This window comes from Eleutherodactylus coqui, chromosome 4 (genome assembly GCF_035609145.1).
Source record: "Eleutherodactylus coqui strain aEleCoq1 chromosome 4, aEleCoq1.hap1, whole genome shotgun sequence".
Taxonomy (NCBI): Eukaryota; Metazoa; Chordata; class Amphibia; order Anura; family Eleutherodactylidae; genus Eleutherodactylus; species Eleutherodactylus coqui.
The window spans coordinates 223,346,345-223,374,035 of record NC_089840.1 but is presented as its reverse complement, the minus strand read 5'-3'; positions in this window follow the sequence as shown (position 1 = coordinate 223,374,035).

The following is a 27,691-nucleotide window of genomic DNA, read 5'->3' as shown; positions in this document are numbered from 1 at the left end:
ACAGCGAGTGCCATCATTTCTGGACACTGTGACGGTGCTGTCACAGTGTTCAGTGATGAGGGGACTCCCCAAAGGGAATATTTACATACAACATGGGCCTATGCGGTGCACGCATGTCCTATCTTTTGCAGGTGTGCACGTTTGCATGCCTGTAAAACATGGACATGTGAATACATCATAGGAAACCAATGGTTCTAATTAATGCACAGTTTTGTGCACACAATTCTAAGCACAAAAACATGCTCATCTGAATGAGCCCTGAGGCCTCAGTCACACGAGCGCATCAGCACCCGTACACCGGCGCCGATGCGCCCGTGTGACTGACACCAGCAGACGGACGCACCTGAAGACGGCCGTCTCTCTGCAGCGCCGGAGGAAAGAACATGTGACCGGCTTCATTGGTGGTCATGTGTTCTTTCTTCTGGCGCTGCAGAGAGATGTCCGTCTTCAGGTACGTCCGTCTCCTTCTTGCAGTCACACGGGCGCATCGGTGCTGGTGTATGGGTGCCGATGCGCCCATGTGACTGAGGCCTTAAAGTGAATGTCCATCCTTGTACATAATTTTGGTTCTTCTTTAGGCTGCGGTCAGATGAGCGACTTTTTTAGTGCATGAATAGGCATGTTTAAAAATTAGCTCTATTATAGCCAATGCTTTCCAATGAAAGTGGTCACCTGTCTGTTTTTTAGAGGTGCTAAATAATCGCACCTGCAAAAGATAATATACACAAGTGCAAATACACTTGTCATGCGATCTTTCTACACGCAATGTGCAATTTTTTTCATGAGCTAAAAAAAACACTCTTCTGACCAAGCCCTTAATCTATATTGGAGCTCTAAATCAGAAAAAAACAGAATTCTAACCCCAATAAAGATATGTTGCAAGATATGAGTTAATCAGCACAGAATTTTGGACTAACATTAGATGGTATTAATAGGAGGACATTTGCTTAAACTGGTTTTACCAAAATATAAAGTCTTCCTTTAACCACAGTATAAGTTATAGCTATCTGTTCCATGGGCATCTGACCACAGGTACCCCTGCCACTCAATTAATTTTAATTGGACTTTAGGAGATACCCTAAGACAAGTGCTTGGCTATCACCAGCAATCCCTTTGAAAGAAAGGAACGTACTTGACCATTCTCCATTCACTCTGAGAAGCTTGTTCTCTGAGTAGTGGGGATTCCAGCAGTCAGACCCCCACTGATCAAATTATTATCCCCTATTCTGTGGATGGAGGATTACTTTTAATTCTTACACAACCCTTTCAAAGAAAGGCCCCATACATAGGAATTTAACTGGAAACAAAAAAAATTAGCTACATTTAAAAGTTTTGCTGTTTTTAAGTCAACAAACTATTTTCTTATAAACTATTAAAAAATGTCTGTTTTCTGAAATTAAATTACAAAAATCATCTTATTTAAATTTGTATATGATGACTCCCTGTTACACTGCGCCACTCAACTGAGATTAAATGTTTTGGTGTTTGATAGGACAGAACATCTGCTATTGTGACAGTATGAAAAGCACACAGCTATAGCATTACATTGCTTCTATAAGGTAGACTAAACAAAGATGTATCATACATTTTTTAATCAAGTTTGATGTATCCAGCTGTATGTTTATCAAAAAAACCTGCATGTTACCTTATAATTTGAAACTGGAGTTTATCCACATATTCTCTTTAACTTTGTTTTTTTCCAACTATGAGTTTAAAGGAAAACATTGTTGCTCTTAAATTATGTTTTATGTACTATTTATCTGTGTTTCCTGTTACAGGATCAATTCTACTTTTTAGTAGCTAGTGACTACTAAATCTACGGCATATTTTTTCCATCCCAGCAATTTCTCCTCCATATCGTAATTACTTTCCCCTACACTAATATCAGTTGGCAGGTCATGTAACTTACATGTGTTGGTTGTAAATTATGCATGGCTTCTAACATTTCTAACTCATCCTTAGGATAGAAAATATTAGATTAGTTGTGGTCCTATTCTTGGTACCCTGCTGATTAGCTACTTGAAGGATTAGCTGCCACACACGTGCAAGTGCTTCAATTTATCAGGGATTGAACCCAGGACCTCCTGTTCTCCAGTAGGCAGCTCTCCCTGCTGAGCCATCCAACCATCTGAACAGCTTCTCTGCTGGACCTTAGCCTGGTTCCTGTAGGCCTGATCCAGTTCCCTGTCTATTCAATGCTGAAAGGACCTAAAGTGAGCATGTAAACATCAAAACAAAGCCATACGGCAATGAAGTAAGGTAGCCTGGTCTGATGAATCACGTTTTCTTTTTCATCAAGTAGATTACTAGGTGCATGTGCATCGTTTACTTGGAGGGAAAAGATGGCACCAGAGGGAAATATGGAAAAAGGTAAGGTTGTGGAGGCAGTATGATGTTCTAGAGAATGGTTTGCTGAGAAATCTTGTGTCTTGGCATTCCTGTGGATGTTACCTGACCCTTTCTACTGTCCTAACTCTTGCTGCAGACCATACATATCATTACATGGCAATATATTCCATAATGGCAGCGGCTTCTTTGAGCAGGATCATGTACCTTGCCACCCTGCAAAATTTGTTCAGGAATGGATTGAGGAACACGTCAAAGAGTTCAAGGTATTGACTTAGTCCTCTAATCTCACAAATCTCAATACTTTCAAGCATCTGTGGAATGTGCTGGAAAAACAAGACTGATCCATGGAGGCCCAACCTCACTATTTACAAGATTAACCCATTCAATGGCAGGTTTATTATTACCATGTCATGCCTCACAGGGCAGGTTTTTTAAATGAGTCAACAATGCAATTTAATCTCACAAGTATTTGAAAGTACTGTACTACTTTGACAGTTGGTATTATGGCAGGAAAATCTCTGGGGCTTGCTGCACTGAGTATGCAGTAAAAACCCCATAAGATTTCAGATGACAGCTCAGTGTTCTGCACATTTCAGCACTAGAGCTCTCCACGGAAATCTTCTGGGGGTTTAACTCCATGGTGAGTGCAGCAAGCCCTAAAAATCACACCGTTAAAACAAATATCTAGTAAATCTATAATTGAATTGAAACGAAAGGAGATGTTTTGGATTTACAGACTCCATACCCTACAACCATCCGGGCTCAATGAAATTTTAGAAAAAATATGATATGGTTATTTTATTGTATTTTATTTTTTATAGTCATTGAGGATATATTAAAATAATGTAAAATTTTAGTGATGATATTTAAATCTAAATAGGATGAATGAGTTCATGAATTTATGTAACTAAGGATTTTTAGGTTTAAGACTGCATTAGCTATATAGAAATATGTTTTAACATTTTAACTAAGATGTGTATATTTATTTAATTTTTGCAATGCATATTTATTGTTTAGACAATTTATATAAATATTATATGAATAATTTATACTGATACTTAACCCCTTGAGTGGCGGGTTTCCTACCACCCTGTCGTGCCCACCAGGGCAGGTTTTTTAAAATGGTCTAATCATTGAATTTCAACTAATTTTGCAGTTGCGTCTCAAGAGCCATAACTTTTTCATTTTTCCATTGACATGGCCATATAGGGGCTTGTTTTTTGCGAGACAAGTTGTGATTTTTTTTAAATGGGGGAGGAAAAAAAGAAATGGGGAAAAAGAAAAAAAGGGGCCATGTCATTAAGGGGTTAAATAATGTATTAACTTCCTTCTCTGGGTCATTACGACGCATGGATACCACATGTGTGATTGTATTTTTGATTTTTTACAAAGTAAAGGGAGACAAGTGTTTTTATTATTTTTTTTATAATTTTTTAACTTTTTTTTTTTATTTTAATTTTTTGTCCCTTTAGGGGACTTCCACAGGGACCCATCAGGACCCCCTGATCACATTCCGGGGGTCCGATGGTGACAGCCCTTTACATGCTGCAGTGACAGCCCTTTACATGCTGCAGTTACATTGACTGCAGCATGTAAACATGTAAAGAGTTAACACAGCAGAGATCGGAGGTTTTCTCTGATCTCTGCTGTAAGAGCTGGTACCTAGCTGTCCTCTGACAGCCAAGCAGCAAGCTCTCCCTGCCACAGGGACCATCGGCATGCTTCTGACAAGCCGATGGTCTCTATGGCAACCTGTAAACAAAGCAGGAGATTGCCGGCGCATCGGCAATATCGTCTGCTGGTTTTTCAAAGTCCTGCACTGCTCTATGTGGGTCTGTGCAGGCAGAGCACAGTGCCACAGCTTGTGGCATTGTGCTCTGCAGCTCCCATAGTGATACATAGCCCGGAAATCTTCCGGGCTACGTTGCTATGAGCAGTGGAGCTCGTCCCGGAAAATTTCCGGGCGTGCCACTCAAGGGGTTAATGGAGGTTTAGAAACGACATATGAATTTTGTTGATAGAGAGACGTATATATAATTTTATTTTATTTACGGGTATGAAAAGGAAGGATATGCATGTATATGTTTTATATGTATATATATATATAGATAAGATTTAGTGTGTAAAATAAGAAATGATCGTGAGGTATTATGATACGGTTTTTAAACAAAAGTAGTGAAAAGAAGTTGGATTACAAGAGAAAACAATGTTTAGATATAAGACATTGATTTAGTGATGAAAACGAATAGGATAATGTGAAATAACAAACGGATTCGAGTGATGCAAAATGCCGATTTTATGAATGAACACTGTGTAGTAGTTTCGGGAAAGATCACATGACTTTGAAAGTGACGTGTAGAACATGTGATCATGACGTATGATCAGACGTGACCACAAGATGGCCCCGACAAGTGGCGTCCGTGGATCAATGTGAGTTTAGATGATATGTATAAATGTGTGTTTGTAAAATGTTTATTTTAGGCTTGAAGAGGGCGGTTTAGTCCGCCGAAACGCGTAGCAACAGATAACTAATAAAATATAATTATATTCTATGGACCATTTTGTCCTCTGATGTACCGGGAGAAAACGAGCGCGGGGGGATTTTTCTGGTTCTTATAAGGTGTATAAGTATTTGAAAGTACTGTACTACTTTGACTGTTGGTATTATGGCAGGAAAATCTCTGGGGCTTGCTGCACTGAGTATGCAGTAAAAACCCCGTAAGATTTCAGATGACAGCTCAGTGTTCTGCAGATTTCAGCACTAGAGCTCTCCACGGAAATCTTCCGGGGGTTTAACTCCATGGTGAGTGCAGCAAGCCCAGGAGATTTTCTGGACGTGCCACTAAAGGGGTAAAAAAGGCCATGTAGACCTTTTCACTCTTCTTTTTAATCAATGTGTTTTTGTTAATGAAGACTTTTTGTAGTGGTTTTGTATTAAACATTTCTAATTGTTTGATTTTTATGCTTGTATTGTGTTTCCAAGGCACTGCAGACTAGAGGATTGAAATCTTAACCAATTTTGTCAATCAGAGTAAACTGACAGCTTCTCCTCTAGCCTGTTTCCCTGCTGTGTACATGAATTAATTGCGTTTCCACTGGTTTACAGAGGGCTGTATGACAGTGTCAGGTGATGGTAGAAGAGATCAGGAGGACAGACTGCAGAAAAAAACTACCATTACAGAGGTCTGAAATTCCCTCCAGATGAATCTCCTGCTCTTATCAAAAGGTGGTGGAACACTCCAGGAGCTTCTCAGAGAGTGGATGGAAAAATAGCTGTGTAGTATTGAAAAGGCTTGGTAATGCTACACAGCCCATGAAAAAGGAGAGAGGAGGAGATGCTGAGCTTGTGCAAGTTCATGAGAGAGACCAGCTGATCAGTGCTGGGAATGCCCCTGAGTCAGAAACTTAAATGTAGGAAAGCCTGCAAAACAAATATGAAGCTTTCTAAATGCATGGGATGAAAAATGCAATGCAAAAAAGCAAAAAAAACAAAAGTGCCTAATTTCTCTCTGCAGGGACTTAGTAAGATAAGTATATACTAATGTTTCATGCAAAAAGGTTTCCATAGCCTTTAAAGCATCTGCTGGTAGCATGTACACAATATCACAGGATATCTTCAGACATATAGTGTAGTCTATGCTTTGATGGTTTGGAGCTGTTTTGGTGACATAGGACCTATACAATATTAGGCAGGTGATTTTAATGTTATGGTTGATGTATACCTGTTCTATCTTTGTGTGCTTTTGCATTAAAACCATGGCAGATTTACACCTGCTCACTTATTTCACTTTGTTAGGAAACGTTGACTAACTTCATAATTTGAATCAAACTTTAAAGTCAACCTCTTCTCAGCTTGAAATTACTTTTAACAAAGAGCACAATTTTATATTCCACTGCACAACAGAAGTAGATGAGACAGGTTTTAGATTTAGTTGTCTTTAATAAAAAATGTTTAGACGTGGAAAGAAAAAAAAATAATTACAATTTCAGTTCCAAACAGAAAAACAAATGTTTTCAGTTCTGCAAAGCATTATTGTCTGTTCTTGCATTCAGCTCAGTGTCAATTCAGCTTGAATTGAAGATCTAAGTAATCTGAGACATACTGGTTCTTAAGGGAATACTGCATAACAACTCCACTTACATTAGCAGTGTGTCCCAAGGAACCAGTCCATTGTTTACAGCTGGAATGGCATTATATCATGAGAGTGTAAAGGGAAAAGAAGCCTGACAACAGTCAAGCATACCTGACAAGACTCCTGATCTTCCCAGGACTCACACATAGACCAGGCAGAGCTTAAAATGTCCTGCAATTTAGGATTCACTTGTTGATAAGTATGGTCAAGCCTTTGCATTCCTCATCATATCCTACATTATTAACCAGTTTCTTTTAAAAATAAAGGTGTGACACAGTGGATGTTCTAGAGTTGGTATAGCCAGAGGCCTGCAATATGTATCCAATTGACTACAATTACGGTAACAGAACAGGCTACAGTATGTATCATGGTGCACAAAACATTGTCCTTGGACAAAGAAACAATGAGGCTGTGTACTATGTACAGATAAATTAGGAGGTAGCCTTCAGAGCAATTCATGACATACCTTTATCTGAAGAGAACCCTGGTGTAGGTGCAAACCCTTCAAATTTCTAAAATTTGGAGATAGCAGCATCATAGAGTGAGGGGGCATCGGGTTGGATTTACATAGGATTTCCAGATACAATATATGGATAAGTTTAATAGTCCAGACATTTAGAGCCTTCCTTTTTAACCCCTTAGTGACGAAGCCTGTTTGCGCCTTAGTGACGGAGCCAAATTTTGGAAATCTGACATGTGTCACTTAACATATCATAACTCCGTGAAGGCTTTACATATCCAAGTGATTCTGACATTGTTTTTTCACCACATGTTGTACTTCATTTAGGTGGTAAAAATAGACCCATAGAATTTGTGTATATTTATTAAAAACCCCAAAAATGGGAAAATTTTGAAAAAATTGTCATTTTTTCACATTTTCAACTGTAATATCTCAAATATGTGCAAACATACTGTATAAATGTTTGCTCAGATATATATTTCCATCTGTTCACTTTATTCTGAATGCACATTTGAAAAACTTTCGTTTTTTTTTAACCATTTAGGAGACGTACAAATTTAACATTACTTATCAACATTTTGAGGAACACTTTATTTTCCGGCACCAAGCGAAGATTGTAAAGGCTCATAGGTGTCAAAATAATAGATACCCCCACAAATGACCCCATTTTAAAAACTACACCCCTTAGTGTATTCACTGAGGGGGGTCAGGAGTATTTTGACCCCACAGTTTCTTTTCAGGAATTAATGTAATTTAGAGTAAAAAAAATAAAATTTCATATTTTTGCAAATACGTCATTTTTAACACAGAATTTTTTTCTATAGTGCACATGAAAACGAGGATTTACACCTCAAAATGCATACCCCCGTTTGTCCTGTGTTCAGAAACATACCCATTGTGGCCCTAATCTTCTGTCCGTATGTACAACGGGGCCAAAAACCGAAAGGAGCAGCCGGTGGCTTTCAGATCAGACATTTTGCTTGAAGGCGTTTTAGGCCCCATTGCTCACTTGTAGACCCCTCGAGCGGCCAAAACGATAGAGAACCCCCACAAATGACCTCATTTTGGAAACTAGACCTCTTAGCGCATTAATCTAGGGGTGTACTGCATATTTTGACCCAACAGTTTTTGAATGAAGTAAAGCAAAGCAGAATGAAAAAATTATGATTTTTTTTTTTTTTTTTATCAATTATGTGATTTAAAAAAAATTTTTTTTTGGACAGGAGACATATAAATGGAGGCTTTCACCCAAAAATGGATACCCCTGTTTGTCCTGTGTTCAGAAACATACCCATTGTGGCCCTAATCTTCTGTCCGTATGCACAACGGGGCCCAAACTGGAAGGAGCAGCGGGTGGTTTTCAGAACAGACATTTTGGTTGAAGATGTTTCAGGCCCCATTGCCCTCTTGTAGAACCCGTGAGCGACCAAAACGACAGAGGACCCCCACAAATGACCCCATATTAAAAACTAGACCCCTTAACGCAATTATCTAGCGGTGTACTTCGTATTTTGACCCCACAGTTTTTAAATGAATCGAAGCAAAGCAGAAGGAAAAAATTACGATTTTTGTTTTTTTGGCAATTATGTAATTTTAAAAATAGTTTTTTTTGTACAGCATACATAGGAATGAAGACGTTCAGCCCAAAATGTATACCCCCATTTGTCCCGTGTTCAGAAACATATGCATTGTGGCCCTAATCTTCTGTCTGGATGCACAACGGGGCCCAAACTGAACGGAGCGTCAAACTTAAACTGTCTTTTGACTTTTACGTGACCGCCATTATCCATTGGATAATGGCGATCACGTGACCGAAGACCGCTCACCGCGGCCCCCCGTGACATCTCTAAGCTCTTGGCTACCTTTAGTAGCCAGAAGCAAGGAGATTTTAAATTTTCTCTTGCCCTCCCCAGCTTCTGCGCTTGCGTCCGCCATTTTGGCGACAGGCGCATGTGCCAAAACTGGGGGAAGGTCTGCGGATAAGGATCCCGTCAGGGAACCTCGCTGGTGGCCTTATTTAAGTAATTTCACCTCCCCTCACGGATCCGATCCGCAATGGGAGGTGAAAATTGAGTTTTTTTTTACTTTTACGTGATCGCCGTTATCCATTGGATAACGGCAATCACATGACTGGGAAACGCGTACCGTGGCCGCCCATGAAATCTGCAGGCTCTTGGCTACATTTGTAGCCAGGTGCGGGGAGATTTTAAATTACCACGCCAATCTGCGGCTTTTGCACCTGCGTCCGCCATTTTGGCGACGGACGCGTGCGCAAAAGCCGGGCAAGGTCCGCCGATAAATCTGGGGGCTTAAGGTACCTAATTTCATCTCCCCTCATGGATATGATCCATGAGGGGAGATGAAACAAACTTTTTATCTTTTTTTTTTACACTTTTAAAACTTTTTTTTTTACTTTTACATGATCGCTGCTATCCATTGGATAGCAGCGATCGTGTGACTGGGAACCGCATACAGCGGCTCCCGGTGACAGCTCCCTGCTCTTGGCTACTCATTCTAGCCGGGAGCAGGGAGTTTTTAAATTTCCCGGGCCTCCCGGCTCTCTGCGCATGCGCGTGACGTAATTCGTCGGCGGCAGTGCCGGGGAGAAGACCGAAGGATCTGGACGCTGCGGAGGACCGGGGGTGAGTACTCTCAGCTCCCCTTACGGATCCGATCCGTAAGGGGAGCTGAAACGTTAATGGTTTTTAACTTTCCATTGACTTTAACGCGATCGCCGGTATCCGGTGGTTACCGGCGATCGCGTTACCGGGGGTGGAGTCCCGCGGCCCGGGATGACAGCTCCATGCTGTCGGCTACCTCCGGTAACCAGCAGCATGGAGCTATCACGTCCTGAGCTTGCAGGGCTGTCATTCCTAGAGGATGCATAAAACTACGTCCTCTAGGAATAAAAGCCAGCCGGCCAGGACGTAGTTTCCCGATGGGGCCGTCGTTAAGGGGTTAAACTGTACATTTTATCTTTATGTTCAAGGATATAATGAGATCAGATTTTCTGTTTATGATTAAGAAATAGTCCGTCCCCTTCTTCAGTGTATAGTACTATTATTATTATTATTAATGTATGAATTTAGTGAGAAAATTTAAATAACTCCAGTTTTACTATTCTACAATGGACATATTTAGTTTGGGGGAGATTTCAATAGAAATTAGATATTCCTTCACTAATGCAAACTATTGGATTTTTGTAACTTGTTTTTGGTTTATTTTTTATAAAGTTCACAATGAATCACCTAGTTAGCATTAATTCTTCAGTTTATTACTGTCATGTAGATCCATTAAAAATGTTTTTCAGTTGCTTTTCTGCCATGTTTGGGCAATAAAATGATTTTTTTTTATGTCTGTCCTGGACTGCTTACAAAACCCACAGATGACTTGGAGCAGTCAGGACTGACGTGTTTGCTTGCTATACAGGTGGCAAGATGCAGGAGTGGACAGATACAAGAGGTAGTGATCAGGGCACCCATACGAAAGGGGTGATCCCACTTCTTCCAAAAGGACAGGTTCAAGGTCAGAGGGGAGCCGGAGTACAGTAAACCGGGGACAAACAGAAACTGACAATGAATAGAAGACGAGAACACGGAATGCAAGACAAACAGAAACACACGGAATAACCAGAACACAGGAGCCGGACCACAGACAGGAGCACTCAGTAAGCTTACTTGATCAGGAACACTGAAAAATAACCAACAACTCACAGCCAGGAAGAGCTGGATTATATAGGGAAAAGGGAGAAACTGATTGGCTGACAGAGCTGTCAATCACCAGCCACTACCTCATCTAACAGCTGCAGGACTAATTAACCTGAACTAGTAAGCACAAAAGATATTAAGCCTAGCTAGTCAGGATAGAATCCACAGTAGTAGAGGTGTGCTGGTAGAGACTTGCCAGTGTGCTGGCTGTAACATGACAATTTTATTCTAGATAATTAGGCTTTTTAATAATCTCCCTACCTTTTTTAATCAAATTAAGAGGTTACCATTTTAAATAATTATTTTACACCTATAATGTATCAGTAATACAATTGCATGAAGTACTTTATACTCTGTATATGACAGTTTTCAGGTGTAAATTGAGCCAGAAAACTGTTATATATGCCTTGCACCCCAATTACTATGTGTATTTAGACACTGTTGGACACTTTTACCGACTTGTCCAAAAAAAAGGCATGGCAGCTGCAGCAGCCACATTAAGGCAATGGGACAACATTGCCACAGGTGTCACAGCTGTCACTTTTGTGGCAGGGGATTGTTCACTCCCCGCTGGGAGTATCATTACTACTAGAGATGAGCGAGCACCAAAATGCTTGGGTGCTCGATACTCGAGTCAAACTTTTTGTAATGCTCGAGAGCTCGTTTCGAGTAATGAATCCCATTGAAGTCAATAGGAGACTCGAGCATTTTTCAAGGTGACCCATGCTCCGCATAGGGGAGGTTGTGTGAATCACCTGAAAACATCAGAAAATCATGGAAACACCACAGACACGGATAGGGAATGGCAGGGGCTGCATGCATGGGTGCATCTGAGGCTCCCAGGTTGCACTATTAAGCCAAATTGTGGGCCAGAGCCTGGCGGTTACCCCCTTAACAATTTACTTGGGACAGACCATAAGCAAGGCACACACGCTGGCACATCTAAGCTAAGCACCACACTTGGTCCAACAAAGGACAATCACCGCCTGCGGGTGACACCACTGCCTCTTCTCCTGGATAACATGCTGGCATTGCTGTCCAATCCCTCACACGAGCCTGCGTTCACAGCGCACACAAAATTTTCCCTGCACAGCATTTAGCTGCGCTCATGCCACACGCTCGCATGATAGCTACACTATTAATAAGTGTGTCTTGGATGAGGAGGAACTGGAGACACACACTGCAGAGGGTTGGCAGGGCCTGGCAGCGACCCTCTCTAAAATTGTAGGCGTTAGCCCACAATGCTGATGAGAATTGCTGATAAATTAATGTACAATCATAATTTCAATCCTGTGCCTCCTCTGTCACAAAATTGTCAGGAGCCGCAAATGTGGGCATAAAGGGGACTCAGATGCCAGTACTTCTACACATCTCCAGAATGCAGCAGCGCATACTAAAACCAAAGATTGGTTTGAAGCAGAAGGTGTGGCAGAAGTAGTCACCAAAGGTATACAGTGACCCCGTGAAAGTCCCATTAAATCAGTTATCGCTCCAAAGACTGGATGAACCACGAAGAAGTTCCACAGGCCAAACCTGGCACAGTTACACCCCCCCCCCCCCAGGACCTCGACCTCTGCCCACACCCTCAGCAATCGTGGGCATAAAGCGGACTTGGGTGCTAGTACTGCTATTAAATCAGTTACGCTTCTTTTGATTGGTCCAAATCAGTGTCTCAGATAACTGTGGTAACACGAGAGTAAATGCATGTCGACCAGCGCTGATCCCCAGACCCCCAAGCAGGAGGGGGAGGTGGCATAATAAGCTCGAGAAACCATGACCAAGGTAGGACCCACAATCCTCTGTGTGGGAAGCACGTGAGCGGGCTCAGGGTCAGACTCGGTCCCAGCCTCCATCTGGTTGACCCAATGTGGCGTCAGTTACATAGCTATGGAAAATCCATGTGTACCCACACAATTCATTCTGTGTATGTGTCAAATAGCTGAACATGGCAATAGGAAACCCTTCTGTACCCTACCCAAGTCATTCAGTGTATTTGTGCCAGATAGCTGAACACCGCTATAGGAAATCTTTGTGCACCCACAGCATAGGCGAACCCATGAAACCCATTGACAGTATTACATATGAAGAAATTAGAGTGCCCAAACATGGCAGAGGTGCATCCCCCTTCCAGGACCTCGGCCTCTGCCCACACCCTCAACAATGGTGGGCATAAAGCGGACTCGGATGCTAGTAGTGCTGTGAAAGACTCATTAATTCAGTTATGCTTCTTTTGATTGGTCCAAACCAGTGTCTCAGATAACTGTGGTAACACGAGAGCAAATACATGTCGACCAGCGCTGATCCCCAGATCCCAAGCCGGAGGGGGACTAATTCACCACACACAGCGAATGGGAGATGTGAGTAGCTCTGCATTGGCCCAGCAACAATAAACCCAAAGTTTAGTGATGAGAACTCCGGCTAATTCACCATACACAGCAAATAGGAGATGTGAGATGCTCTGCACTGGCCCACAAAAAATTAACCCACTGTTTAGCGATAGGAACTACCTTTGGCTAATTCACCGCACACAGCAAATAGGAGATGTGAGATGCTCTGCACTGGCCCAGCAAAAATTAACCCACTGTTTAGCGATTGGAACTACCTTCGGCTAATTCACCGCACACAGAGAATGGGAGATGTGAGATGCTCTGCACTGGCCCAGCCCAAAATTAACACAGTGTTTAGTGATGAGGGAGAAGGTACAGGCTCATAACATGGAAGAATCTGTCTCAAAATGGCCGCTAGATACAAAATGGAGCATTATAAGATGTGAATAAGCTTGTGTGTAGTAGAACAATAATACAAAGCAGAGATAAGTTTAGAGCAGGAGGTACGGTACAGTGTCTAATGATCTGTTTCTGTTCTTTCCTAGAAACAAGTCTGGGTGCCTGATGTACAATTGTTATCAGAAGAAGCCCCCCACGCCTCCAGCTTTGAACAAAGGAACTGGCTGTGCTGACCGTCTAAATCATAAGGGAAGAACCAGACTACAGATATTTGAAGGACATTTCATAGACTCTCAAGTTATGCGATTGCTGAACAATGCATGATTCATAATTTCTGCCTAACCCAATGAGATTAATGCAGTGACTAATGACCCATTCCTTTCCTGTATAAAAAAAACTATACAAGGTGAATAAACGCTCAGAGTATGGCGCGCCTCCTTACAGAGAGAGCCACCTGTTACCTGCCGTGGCATTTCTCTACGTATCTGAGGAAACTGATAACTGTCTCAGTGTCTAGTTTTTGGTTTCTGGGATGCATCCAGATATGGTACTAATTTGGACCTCAAGACCTGAAAGGTTATGTGACCGTGCAGCGGTCCTTAACAATGAGAACTACGCCAAATTCACCACACACAGCAAATGGCAGGTGTGAGATGCTTTGCACAGGCCTATAAAAAATTAACCCAGTGTTTAGCGATGAGAACTATGGCAAATTCACTGCACACAGCGAATGGGAGATGTGAGATACTCTGCACAGCCCCAGAAAAAATTAACCCACTCTACAGCGATGAGAACTATGGCAAATTCACCGCACACAGCTAATAGGCAATGTGAGATGCTCTGCACAGCTTAGAAAAAATAAATCAACTGTTTAGCAATGAGAACTATGGCAAATTCACCACACAGCGAATGGGAGATGTGTGATGCTCTGTAGGAAGTGGTAATGCCTTCCCTGCATGTTTAGTGGCTAAAAAAATGGTGCTAAACATGCGGGGAGGGGAAATAAAATTTACTTGAGCACCGCGTGGTGCTCAACTCGAGTAGCAAGCATCTCGAGTAGCCTTATACTTGAACAAGCATCAAGCTTGGACGAGTGTGCTCGCTCATCTCTAATCATTAATGAAGACTGTGAAAGTGCTGTTACAGTGTTCAGTGATGAGGGGACTCCCCACAGGGAATATTTACATGCAGCACGGACCTATGCGGTGCACACATTTCCTATCTTGTGCAGGTGCATGAATTTGCATGCCTGTAAAACACGGACGCATGAACACACCATAGGAAAACTATGGTTCTAATAGACGAGTGGTTTTATGCGCACATACGCACGCACAAATACATGCTCATGTGAATGAGGCCTTATTCTGCAGATTCTTAATTTGGACCAAAAAATATCAAACAGTCAAAAGTTTAATCAGCAGTAGAGATGAGCGAGCATGCTCGGTTAAGGCAGGTACTCGAGCGAGCATAGCTCTTCTCGAGTAACTGCATACTGGTCCAAGCAGACTCGGGGGTGCGGCGGGCGGCAGCGGGGCTGAAAAAGAGAGAGATATCTCTCTTACTTTCCCCCCCGCTGCCCCCCGAATCTGCTCGGACCAGTATGCAGTTACTCGAGAAGAGCGATGCTCTAATCAGCAGTAAAGTAAATTTATAATTATTTAGATATTTTTGTCCCGATCTGTTACAGGGTATGTAAGATAATAAATATAATGTATGCATCATACTGGCTTACCAAATTCGTAGTTAAAAATACCAATGTAATACAAATCCATGAAAACTACAATATAATTATATAGAAAGTTAAAGAAGAAAGAGTAGTTGAAACTGGAAAATTGAACTTATCTTATTCCATAGAATCGTAAAAAAAACAAGGAAAGGTTTTTATTCTGTGAAGGAGGGAATCTTTTCAAGTGCAAGACATCAAAGCCTTGCCTTTTTCTATTTCAGGGTCTAATTTATACTGTAATTAGTATTTTTAAAACACTGAAAAAGTTGAAACAATATGAAGTTGCAGAAATGTGGGATTTCTTGTCCTTGAAAATTTACACTTCATCTGATTCTCAGTAATGATCAAATAAAAAACATATATAGTTTATGTAAAAGATGCTTGGTTCACCATTGAACTAGCACATCACAATTCATCAAGAATTACTTAAATATAAATAATGGCATCTGCTTTCCTTTGTATAATATGCTGAAAAAGCTTATTGTTATCTAGAATTATTATATTAATGCAGCTTCTTCTGTGTGTTTCACTGCCTGTCAGCAACTATTGTGATGAAGGGCAATTTGGACAATACTAGAACCAGGTAATCTTCACATATTAATTTTCCACTATCTGTTCTGTCATTTATAATTAATAACTCAACACTTAAAAAAATACATAATACTTTCGGCTTTTTGTAGAAGTATAATGTTATGATGTAATAATTTACTGATACAAGGGCAGCTTGAAATGCCAGTTCCTATCCATTGCCCTATCCATCTGAAATTAGAATGCTAAACTGCTACTCCCTACAGTTCAATCTCCCTCATATAGCAATGTGTATTTTCTGCATCTCATTAGCATCTAGTATTTTAACTCACCTTTGCATGAGGACAGTCTTACGTTCAAGCCAGACGCCAAAAAACACCTAATTCAGATCGGACGTAATAGTTGTCCCCAAGGACTGAAAGATATGTCACAGAAAACTCGGAGAACAAAACTATACAGAACGAAACTAAAAATGAGGAAAGAGAAATTTCATCCTGTTCAGAGGAGAAACAGAAGCGCTACAAATGAGAGCTATATAAATCAAAACCTAAGTGACCGTGCGTGGCTGTCTTCTAACTGTACTGTGTTCTAAGCATATTGTGTCATAAATGTGTGACTTAGGATCAGTGACTTTGGAAGACTAATTTATTTAATTACTGCTCATTAAGGATGAGCTAGTATACTCGCTAAGGCACTACTCGTCCGAGTAATGTGCCTTAGACAAGTATCTCCCTGCTCGTCCTTAAAGATTCGGGGGCCGCCGCGGAGCGGGGAGCTGCGGGGGAGAGCGGGGAGGAACGGAGGGGAGATCTCTCTCTCCCTCTCTCCCGCCCGCTCTCCCCTGCTCCCCGCCGCGACTCACCTGTCAGCCGCAGCGGCACCCGAATCTTTATGGACGAGCGGGGAGATACTCGGCTAAGGCACATTACTCGGACGAGTAGTGCCTTAGCGAGTATACTCGCTCATCCTTACCGCTCATTTAATATTTTTGCACATATAAATATATTTTAATCTATCTGTACTATGCTCAATTAAAATCTGCTCCATGACTGACAGTGCAGTCCAGTGTACATCTTGTGCCATGTATGCAGTTCTTGAACAGCCCTTCGAGAGTGCATACTGCTGTATGAGATGTAAGTGTGTTGTGCATTTGAAAGCCCAGATCCTGGATATAAGTGTGCAGTTTGCAACACTGAGATCCAGTGGCAACATGGAAAGGGGTATACTGCTCACAGATAGTAGTTAGGGAATGCAGAATGTTTGAGGAGTTACCTGGGTGAAAGCTAAAAGAAGTGGTAGAGAGAAGTGAAGCAGGGAAGCTAGTCCTGAACTGGAACACCCCAATAAGTTTTCATAGTTGGCAAATGAGGGGGATGCCATTACAGGATCAGCACTGCTGTAGCATGACATGCACTCTGACCATCAGAGACATGCCTGCTTCAATAAGAAGGGGAACAGGAGCGCAGGGCAGGCTGGACAGGTCCTAGTAGTGGGAGACTCAATTATTAGGGGAACAGACTGGGCAATCTGCCACAAAAACCGGGAAGGACAAAAGGTGTGATGTCTTCCTGTCGCCTAAGTCCAACGTATTGCGGATCGAGTTGACAGATTACTGGGAGGGGCTAGTGATGATCCAGTGATCATGATACACATTGGCATCAATGACAAAGTTAAATGTAGGTGGAAGGTTCTCAAAAAAATTTCAGGAAAATACAGGCCAGTAAGTCTTACTTCCATTGTGAGTAAAATGTTTGAAAATTTTCTAAGAGATGTTATGATGGAATACCTCAATGCAAATAGTTGCATAAATCCATATCAGCATGGGTTTATGAAAGATCATTCATGTTAAACAGATTGGATCAGCTTCTATGAGGAGGTAAGTTTTAGACTGGACATGGAAGAGTCATTGGATCTTGTGTATCTGGACCTTCCAAAACATTTGATACTGTTCCACATAAAAGGTTGGTTTATAAAATGATAAAGCTTGATCTGGGTGAGAATGTATGTGAGTAACTGGCTCAGTGATAGCAATTATCTATGTATACCCAGTACTGTGACTATAACAGGGAGGTGTTCTCTGTGTCTAGAAGAAAGCAGGTTTCTACACTGATATAGAAGGGTGTTCTTTACTGTAAAAGCAATGATACTATGGAACTCTCTGCCTGAGGATGTGGTAATGGCAAATTGGATAAAGGAGTTCAAGAGGAGCCTGGATGTTTTTCTTGAGAAATATAATATTATATGTTATAATCATTAAAGCTTCAGGAGGATTATATGGGAAAACCATGCCTTAACCCTTTGCGATCCAATTTTGGATTCAGGGTTTCCTAGGGGTTTTTCTCTTTCTGCCATTATACAATAGCACCATCTGCTGGTTAGGGCCAGTACTGTGGTATGGGACATGCTGGAGAGGTCCCCCGATAACAGAGCGGCCAGTAATATACAGTGAGAATACCCTGCCGGACGTCTTCCGACATCGGAAATGTACAGCCTTCAATCAGAATGTCTTTAGACGTCAGACAGGTGGATTGGAAAGGGTTAATGGGTGACTATTGATAGATAATAACAAGTAGTTCTAACAGTACTGGGTAGTAGATGCACTCATGTGGAGTAGTAGCCCTCCTCTATGATGTTTGTATACATACAATAATAGAGTATATGGTATGGGGTTGTTTTCATGAGACAACCCTTTATTAATCCTTGACAAACTTAATTGTAGAATGCATTTGTAAAACTGAATTATATACACCCTGCTAATCATAAATCACAAAAACAAAATCAATGGGGGGAATTTACTAAAAGCGGCTTTTAAAATGCAAACACCTTTTCATACACTAGGTGCATATTGGACCTGTAGAGGAATCTATGCCAGCCAGAAGCTTGAGAAGATTTCTGGTATAATTTACACTGATTTCTGGAACAAATTATACTTAAATCTGTTGAGTTGTGGTTGCCAGGTATCTTCCTAACAAGCCAAATCACTTTTCAAAAAGTGGCATACTCCATGGTAAATTTAAAAAGTAATTTTTTAATGCAAATAGTGTTTGCAGCAAAATTTGGGCATTTTTAATGCTGATTTTCTCTTCAGAGATTTCCCTCGCGGTATACAAAGTCAGGACTTTTCAATAATATCCTATTTACATATTAGTTAATAGTCAATGATAATTATCAAATGATATTGATTTCACTTACTAATCATCAACAGTCTAAAAACACAATTTTGGCAAATTGTAAAATGTATTTGTTAAGCCATCAGGCACAATTTTTCACTTTTTTCTATTCCTTCTTACTAAACAGAAACCTGTGACTCTACATTTTGATTTACTTTTTGATTTGGAATGAAGAACTTAAAATAATTTTTCTTATCTCTAGCAGAAAAAGGATATACTGGTGTCCTTACACTGAAGTCTTTAGAACTGTCAATATTTTCTACTACTACTGATATCTTCACATTCCTGCCAAGCACAGCTGACGTTCCTTCATTCGTTGGAGTATAGCAATAGTTGATAGAGATTCTTCACCAAGTTTATTTTTCAAGAAAAGTAAAGAAAAATGAAATATGCTAAAGTGATGCTATATTCTGAAGTTACATTTTCACAATATTGATTCTATTTTTAAAATATCATATATTTTAGGCAGCCTAAAATAGTTTTTCTGCTGAATAAAAATAATAATCTGTTTTGGTACTAGTCAGAGAAAATAACTTTAAACACAGAATTGACAGTAAGAATTTAAAGAGACTATGCCACCTACGTTTAGCCCTATAAGTTTTTTTTTTTTTTTTTTTTTTATCAAATCAAATTTTATTAATTTTTCAATAAACACAAATGTATACAAACATAGTTGTCTGATATCTCTAGAAAAGCAGAAACAGATATCTCCATGTTAGCAGTATCAGCGATTCAGACCATCAGATAATATCACTCGGGATAAATCACTACAACCCGATAAAACAATAACGATGAGTTATACACAAAAGAGGGAAGGGGGGGGGGAAGGAATGAGGGGGGAGGAGAGAGGGGTGGGGGAGGGGCCTTAGGGTATGGTGAATCTCTGCCTAGTGCGTAGAAAATAGTCAGATAGCAGGTGTACCTCGTCTCGTTAGTCCCACAACGCCAGGAGCCGAACCTCGCGCCATGGTGCCCAGGTTACGATAAACTGGTCATACGTGTTGTTTGTCCAGCTGTGCAGTTCCTCCATAGAGTATAGGTTATCGACTCTCTCCCTCCATTGACCCATCAGAGGGGGGGTGTTTTGCAGCCAAAGACATGGGATTAGTGATTTAGCTGCATCCAGAAGTAGGGCTATCAGTTTGTTCCTTTTAGGATGGAAATGTGTCTGTGGCCTCCATAGAAAGACTAGGTCTGGTGATATTATCGTCTTTGGGGAAATCTTCCTGATAATTGTGTCTACTCCACTCCAAAAGGAGGTCAGGAGCGGGCATGACCACCATATGTGTAGGTATGTCCCCTCCCCGGCCCCACATCTCCAGCAGATATTCTGGGTGGCGAGCTTGCGGTCAAAAAGCCACTGGGGGGTCCGATACCACCTTACGAGCAATTTGTAATGTGCCTCTTGGGCTATAATGCAAGGGGACAGGCCGAATGCCGTGTTCAAGATTGATCTAGACTCCTCTGCATTAATGTGTATACCCAGTTCCCTCTCCCATGAGGAGAGGAAGGCTGGTTTGTAGGACTGTCCTGGGGAGACAAAATTCCTCCTGAGATAGGAGATGCTTTTTTGGGATGTTTTATTTCCCAGCCAGGCCCTCTCAAAGGGAGTATAGGGTCTAGTGGATTTGAATTTATTAAGAAAAACTCTGAGCGTGCCCGCTACCTGGGCCCTCTCCAAGAATGTGAAGTTCTCTTCAGGGCGCAGCAACTGAAGGATGCTGTTCGGATCGCAATGAGCCATGGCCTGCAAGTTAGTGATGTGGAGGGGCCTGAGTTTCTCCCACACTGGCGCTATGTCCCCTCTCGACAAAGGTTTCAGTATGTTCGGTATGGAGGACATCGGTAGCATTGGTGAAGGGGCCGGGGCCAGTGTCTCTCTAAGTCTGTCCCAGACCTCGCAGGGGCCCCTAAGTAGCGGACTGTAGGTTCCGGACTGATAGCGTGCTCTCACTGGAAACCAAAGGTCGCCATCTAGAGAATGCCTGTTGTAGCCTTCTGCCAGGCTCACCAGAAGCTTATCCCCCTCCCTCTGAGTCAGGTCCCACCAGTAGCGAAGTTGTGACGCTTTGTAGTAGTCACAAAGGTTGGGGAGATCAATGCCGCCCTCTTTACGGCCCCTTATCATCAGACTATGTGCCAGTCTCGGTCTCCTCCACCTCCACACGAAGCCCGAGAAGGCCGCTCGGAGCTCTTTGAAAAAGCTCGAGGGGAGGTGGATAGGGAGCATCCTGATCTTATATAAAATGATGGGTAGGATGTAGGTTTTGATGATATTTTTCCTTCCAAACCACGACACACACGGTATGTCGTAGGTTTTGAGGAGCTGTTTGACTCTGTCGATAAGGGGGGCAAAGTTCACATTAAATAGATCTTCCGCTCTTTTAGTTAATTTGATACCCAAGTACTCTATGTAAGAGGGTGCCCAGGCCAAGGGCGAGTTGGTTCTTATTTGCTCAAACTGCGCTGATGGGATAGAAATATTTAGTGCCGTCGATTTTGCTAAATTAATCTTGAAGTTTGATATTCCGCCGAATTCATCCAGGGTTTCTAGTAATCTGGGTAAGCTTTTCTGGGGATCGGTAACTATGAATACCGCATCGTCCGCGAAAGCCGCTACCGAAAGTTGTTGTCCACCAATGTCAAGGCCCTTGACTCCCATGTCCTGTCTTACTCTCAATAAAAGAGGCTCTAATGACAGAATAAAGAGGGAGGGGGAGAGGGGACACCCCTGCCGAGTACCATTTTTTATAAGGAAGGGAGGAGAGAGAATCTCGTTTACTCTCAATCTTGCGTGAGGACACGCATAAAGCGAAAATATCGCTCGGATAAACTGCGCTGGAAAATTAAATCTATGCAGCACCTTCTCCATGTATAGCCAGTCCACCCTATCGAAAGCCTTTTCGGCGTCAGTACCTACCAAGGCGAGCGGGATCTTATGGTGTTGAGCGTATCTGGCCGCATGGAGAAGCCTGAGACAGTTATCTCTCCCCTCCCTTCCCTTGACGAAGCCTGCCTGCTCCCTGTCTATCAAAGAGGGCACCCAGGGTGCCAATCTGTTTGCAAGCAGTTTCGCCCAGAGCTTCATATCTTGATTGATCAAGGATATGGGGCGGTAATTCCCACATAGTTCAGGATTTTTGTTGTCCTTCTGAATTAAGACAATGTGGGCTTCCATGGCTTGTCTCGGCAGGGACGCCCCTCCCATCAAGTCATTGAACAAAGTCGACAGTCTCGGGCCAAGCACTTTAAGGAAGGTTGAATAATATTTGAGAGGGAAACCGTCGGGGCCCGGGCTTTTATTCGGGGGACTGGACGCTATCAAATCTTCAACTTCGGATATTGTTACTTGGTCAGTCAGCGAGGAAGTCTTAGCCGAGTCAAGTTTAGGCATTTGAATCTGTCCCAGAAACCCATCTATCAGGTCGGCCATGTCCCTCGGGGGGAGAGCATCGCCGTCTTTTCTTATATTATATAAGCTCGAATAATATTTTCTGAATTCCTCCGCAATATCTACGGAAGAAGTCATTGCTACCCCCTCCGGGGATCTAATGGTCCCGATTTGGGTCTTGGCCCGGGATTTTTTGATCAATGCTGACATGAGTCTACTGCCCCTGTTACCTTGGGCATATATCTTGTGTCTGAAGTTCAGTTGTTTCTTGTTGAATTTAGAGTTTAATAATAATTTCAGGTCAGCTCTGACCTCCGCTAACTTACTCAGGTTTTGTTTTGTTTGGGACAGTTTCGCAGAGAGCTCAAGTTTAGCAATTTGAGAAAGTTTATCATCAACGGCTTTCTGTATACGCTTTTTGACCCGGGAGCCCAGGTCAATCAGCAGGCCACGCATGTAGGCCTTATGGGCTTCCCATACCAACGGGGAGCTGGTCTCCTCTACTGAGTTAAGGAGGAAGTACTCCTCGAGCTGCTTAGACAGGTATTCCCTGTCCTCAATTTGGTCAAGGAGGGAGGTGTTCAAGGACCATCTCCATTCCTTAACACATGAGTGTGGTGGGCGAATCGTCACATGCACGGGGGCATGGTCCGAGATTGTCATAGTATCTATATCAGCTCTGATCAAAGTCGTGAGAAGGGCGGAAGAGACCAGGACGTAGTCCAGCCTTTGGTATGTTGAGTGTACCGCGGATAGGTACGAAAAATCTCTCGTGGTGGGGTTTAGAAAGCGCCATGCGTCTACTAAATCAAGTTCCCGAATCCGTCTACCCAACTTCCTCAGTTTTCCCTGCGAGATCTGGGACCGGCCCGAGGACGAGTCCAGCACCGGGTTAAAGGTAACGTTAAAGTCCCCCGCCAAGATGACCTGTCCTGCGCTAAAGTTTTTCAAAATTTCTAGCTGCTTTAGCAACCAGGGTATCTGATCTGTATTGGGGGCGTATATGTTCGCAAGGGTAATCTTAGTGTTGTTCAAGGTGCCTCTCAGGTAAAGGACTCTGCCCTCCTCGTCCCGGAATTGAGCCTCCTCCACAAAATTAACCGATTTGTGTAGAAATATAGAGACTCCCTTCGAGGCCGACGAGGGGTGAGTGCTGTGGTATGTGATAGGGAAGCACTTCCCCGGAAGGGAGAAGGATTTGGTTCCCTTGTAGTGGGTCTCTTGGAGGAAGAGAATCTTTGTATCGTACCTTTTCAGAAGTAACTCCAGGTCGTGGCGTTTTTGTGGCGAGTTGAGGCCCCTGACGTTGAAGGAGGTAAGGCGCAAGCCGCTCATAGTAGGGCTCCTGTTCTGAGAGAGAGAAGGACCAAAAATTACTGTCCGTTATAGGACCCACTTACTCGCAGGTGTTAGGCCAAAGGGATCTACGCGGGGCTCCTCTGCGAGAGCACCACCCCAGATAAAGGAAGGGTGACAAATCGGATTGAGGGGGGGATAGAGAGGAGGGGAAGGTGAGGAGGGGGGGGAGATGGGGAAGGGTGTGCACCAGTCACACTTGTTAGAAATACACGCTAAATTCCCTATCCAGGGAAGCTCGGCTTCGAGTGTAACTGGTAGACAACAGACAGTGATTGAGCAGAGATGTGCTCAATATCTGAGGACGGAGTTCCGAAGTCCCGGGAGTCGCAGACTCTGACGGGAGTACGGAATAAAAGTTACTGCCTGGACATTACAAGCAGTCACCCAACGGCTCCTCTGGAAAAAGAGCGGGTGGGATGACACCCGCTAAAAAAAGAAGACAAGTAAGAATTATGCAACGGCATAAGCACCTATAGATTACATTCTAGTGCAAGCATGAATATAGTGAAACATTAGCAAAAGTAGCATTAGTGGCAATAATAGGACTAATACTAATACTACTATACGGACACAACTCAAAGGTCACAGTCACCAATCCCATGTCATGAGCCGCAGAGGGGGGTAGCAGGGGAATAAAGACCTTCAGCGTCCATCTGGTACAGTTCTTCACCCTCCGACCCAGCCGTAGGAAAATGATGCTGCAGAAATCTGAAGAAAGAACGTAGTAAGAAACGTAATAAAAACAACCGGTAACAGGTCGGTGAATGCAAGACCAGCAACAGGGCGGGAGCAAGACCCCTTCAGTAAGCAGACACTGTGGATGGAACTAGGTCTGCCACTGGGGTATGCAACGCCTCCGGGCAACCATGTAAAGTGGGTCGAATGAACACGATCTTTAGGATCACGGGTCCTGACGTGGCTTCTTCTTCCTCCCCTTAGGGGATTTGGGGTTACTTGCTACTAGCCAGTCCCCAGGGTCCTCAAGCGGTTGGAACTGAATCGGATCTGGAATTGATTGCCAATTTGGGAGGGCTATAGGCTCGATATCCAGAAGCTCCCATAGATTATGCATTTCCTCCTGGGTGCGGATGTTGACTCGCTTGCCCTGGATAGTGATGCTGATTCCGAACGGGAACAGCCAAGCGTAGCGTAGCTCCCTGGATTTAAGGATCTCTAGTAGCGGGCGTAAAGCTCGGCGTTTAGCAAGAGTAGACGGTGCCAGGTCCTGGAAGATCCGAATCAGCGAGTCTGAATATTTCAGGTCTCCGTGCATTCTGGCTGCCCTCAGCACTGCAGTTGTGTCTGGAAATGCAAGCAGTTTGCAAACTACATCCCTGGGGGGTTCCGCAGCGCCAGGTGGGGGTCTGAGAGCTCTGTGGATTCTCTCGATATTGATGTCGGATGCCCTTTCATCCCCCAGCAGAATGGCGAAGATTTCTTTGGCAACTTTCGCTAAACTTTCGCTCGCGCAAGATTCGGGGATTCCCTTTAGGCGCAAGTTGTTGCGCCTATTTCTATTCTCCAGATCTTCTTGGAGTAGGAGCACTCTGTTAAGGTGTAAGTGCTGATCTTTAACAGCTTGCTCCAGTTGCAGGGAGTGTGACACTATGGCAGCGGAGGAAGTCTCTAAGTCCTCCACTCTGTGGCCCAGCTGTTTCAGTTCATTCTTTATCTCAGACAAGTCTGAGCTGATGGGGAGCAGGGCTTGGGAGAGTAAGCTTTTCATGAACCCTCTGGAGACAGACTCACCCTCCTCTCCGTCCGAGGGCAGCTCTTTCTCTTCCTCTAGGCTGGGTGCAGGGATGAGCTCACGTGCCGGCGCCATCTTGGATGGGGGTCGCGGGGACCGGGCCTGCCGTTCTCTAAAGAAGCGCTGGACGTCTGCCTGCACTTTGGCCGGTCGAGGGGTTCCCTGCAGGTCTGTGCTTCTTTCCCTTGATGTTTTGCCCATTTTTGAAGCTGCTTGCCGTTGCTGTGAGGCTCCGTGGGTCACTGCTTGCAGGAGCGCGGCTCTCAGTCAGCCATCCCGCTCGGCGTCCAGGCTCCGCCCCCTAGCCCTATAAGTTAAGCTTATGGTCTGAAAGTAGGTGACCTGCTGAATCCGAGGATGTAAGTGCTATACTTATCTCCTCCGCTGTTCTACTAATGTAAGTGCTGGAAGTCAGCGTTGTAGTGCATTGAGTGAAATTACCTGGATTACTGCATTGATTACTAGTAAAATGTAGTCTGATTGTTATCTAAATCATGATTATAAACAAACACAAGCTAACTAAACTAATAACACACAAGCGGTTGTACCATTCATGTCTTTTATTGAGCACATTGACAAAAAATCTACAAACCTGTACAATAATGACTTCTGCAACAACTAATTTGCAAAAGGTATTTTAGTTAAGGAGATGAGATAGGAAGTGTGGGTTTCACAGGTGAGTACCCCATTAATTAAAGGCACACAGAGCCTGGTTATTGACAAATCTATCAAATTGGTTATACAATATCTATCCCAGTTATAGCATTGTGAGTAACAGAATTATTTCCAGATCAAAACTTTCAAAAATAGTTTTCACACAGATGTCTTTTTTTTCTCAGAAAGACCCACAATGGCCCTGTAGAGTAACCAATTTGCAGAAGCTGGTGAGTCAAAGAGAATGTTGAAAAGGTGCATATTTTTCCAGGGGCATCATTTAAGCCCCAACAAGTTCAACATTGAATTAGGAGAGGTTGTCCCATTGTCAGGAGAAAAATAAAGTAGAGACTTAGATTAAGTACAGGGCATCTGCTGTCAATGGAGGAAGCAAGGGACTGTGTTTACAAGGTGATAGTACCAGTTAAGAATCAACCAGAAATGAGCATCTATAGTTTAAATTATAGTAGTCATCAATAAGTGGTGCTTATAGACTCTGTGGGCCGGAACTGTGTACTACTGGCATGCATAAAAAGTTATGGGTCTCAGAAAGTGACATCACAAAAACTATTTGTACACAAAACATGCTTTCATTCAACGCAAGTACTAATACATGAAAACCTTACTGCATAAATATGGCATAATCATAATTATACAGACCCCAAAAATAAATGTAATATTACTGTATTCATACTGCAGACTTCAGGGCTCAGTCAGATAAGTGCTTTTTTTGCGCACCTATGTGCGCAAAAAAAGTGCTCCATGCATTAGCAAAATGCATGTTACCATGGCTCTGTGCTCATTGCTTTCAATGGTGCTGGCACTACAGTCACCAGCCCCATTGAAAGCAATATGGTGCAGATAGCCCCTTCAGTGATTTTTGGGGAAGGGCTTGAAATATAAGCACTTCTATAAAAATCATCCCTAGCTGCTGTAAAAAATAAACAAAATATATACTCACTTCTTCGCCGCTGCCGAGCTCCAGCGCGTGTTCTCTCTTCCATGCCGGCACTGTACTGAAGAACTTTCAGCAGGTGTGGATTTAAAAATCCCCACCTCCTGAAAGGGCTTTGTCTGATTGGCTGAGTGCATCCTGTGATTGGCTGAGTGCTGTGACCAATCACTGGCAGCGCTCAGCTGTCATTTAATGGCTGAGTGGTGCCTGTGATTGACTGAGCGCTCAACTAATCGGACACAGCCCTTTCAGGAGTCGGGAATTTTAAATCCCTGCCTGCTGAAAGAACTTCAGTACAGGGAGCCAAGCGTCAAGACAGCGCCGAGCCCAGACAGTGGCGGAGAGGTGAGTATATATATTTTTTTACATAAGCTAGGGATAATTTTCAGGGAAGGGCTTATATTTCAAGCACTTCCCCGAAAAGCACTGCCGGGGTAGCTCGCACCCCATTGCTTTTAATGAGGCCGGCTGCAGTGGCGACCCGATTGAAAGCAGTGGAAGAAGATCAGGATCCTCTGTCACAGCTGTGACAGCTGTGGCAGGGGATTCCTTCATCCCCGCCAGGAGTCCCCTTGTCACTAAACACAGTGACAGTGCTGTCACAGTTTGCAGTGATGAGGGGACTCCCTGGCAGGGATATTTTATGCGCAGCACGGACCTTGCCACTGCACAGATGTCCTATCTTTTGCAGATGCAAAGATTTTGTGCCTGTAAAAGACGGACATGTGAACTCTACATAGGGATCCGACTGCGAAATCTCCCAGCGAAATCAGACCCAGTGCC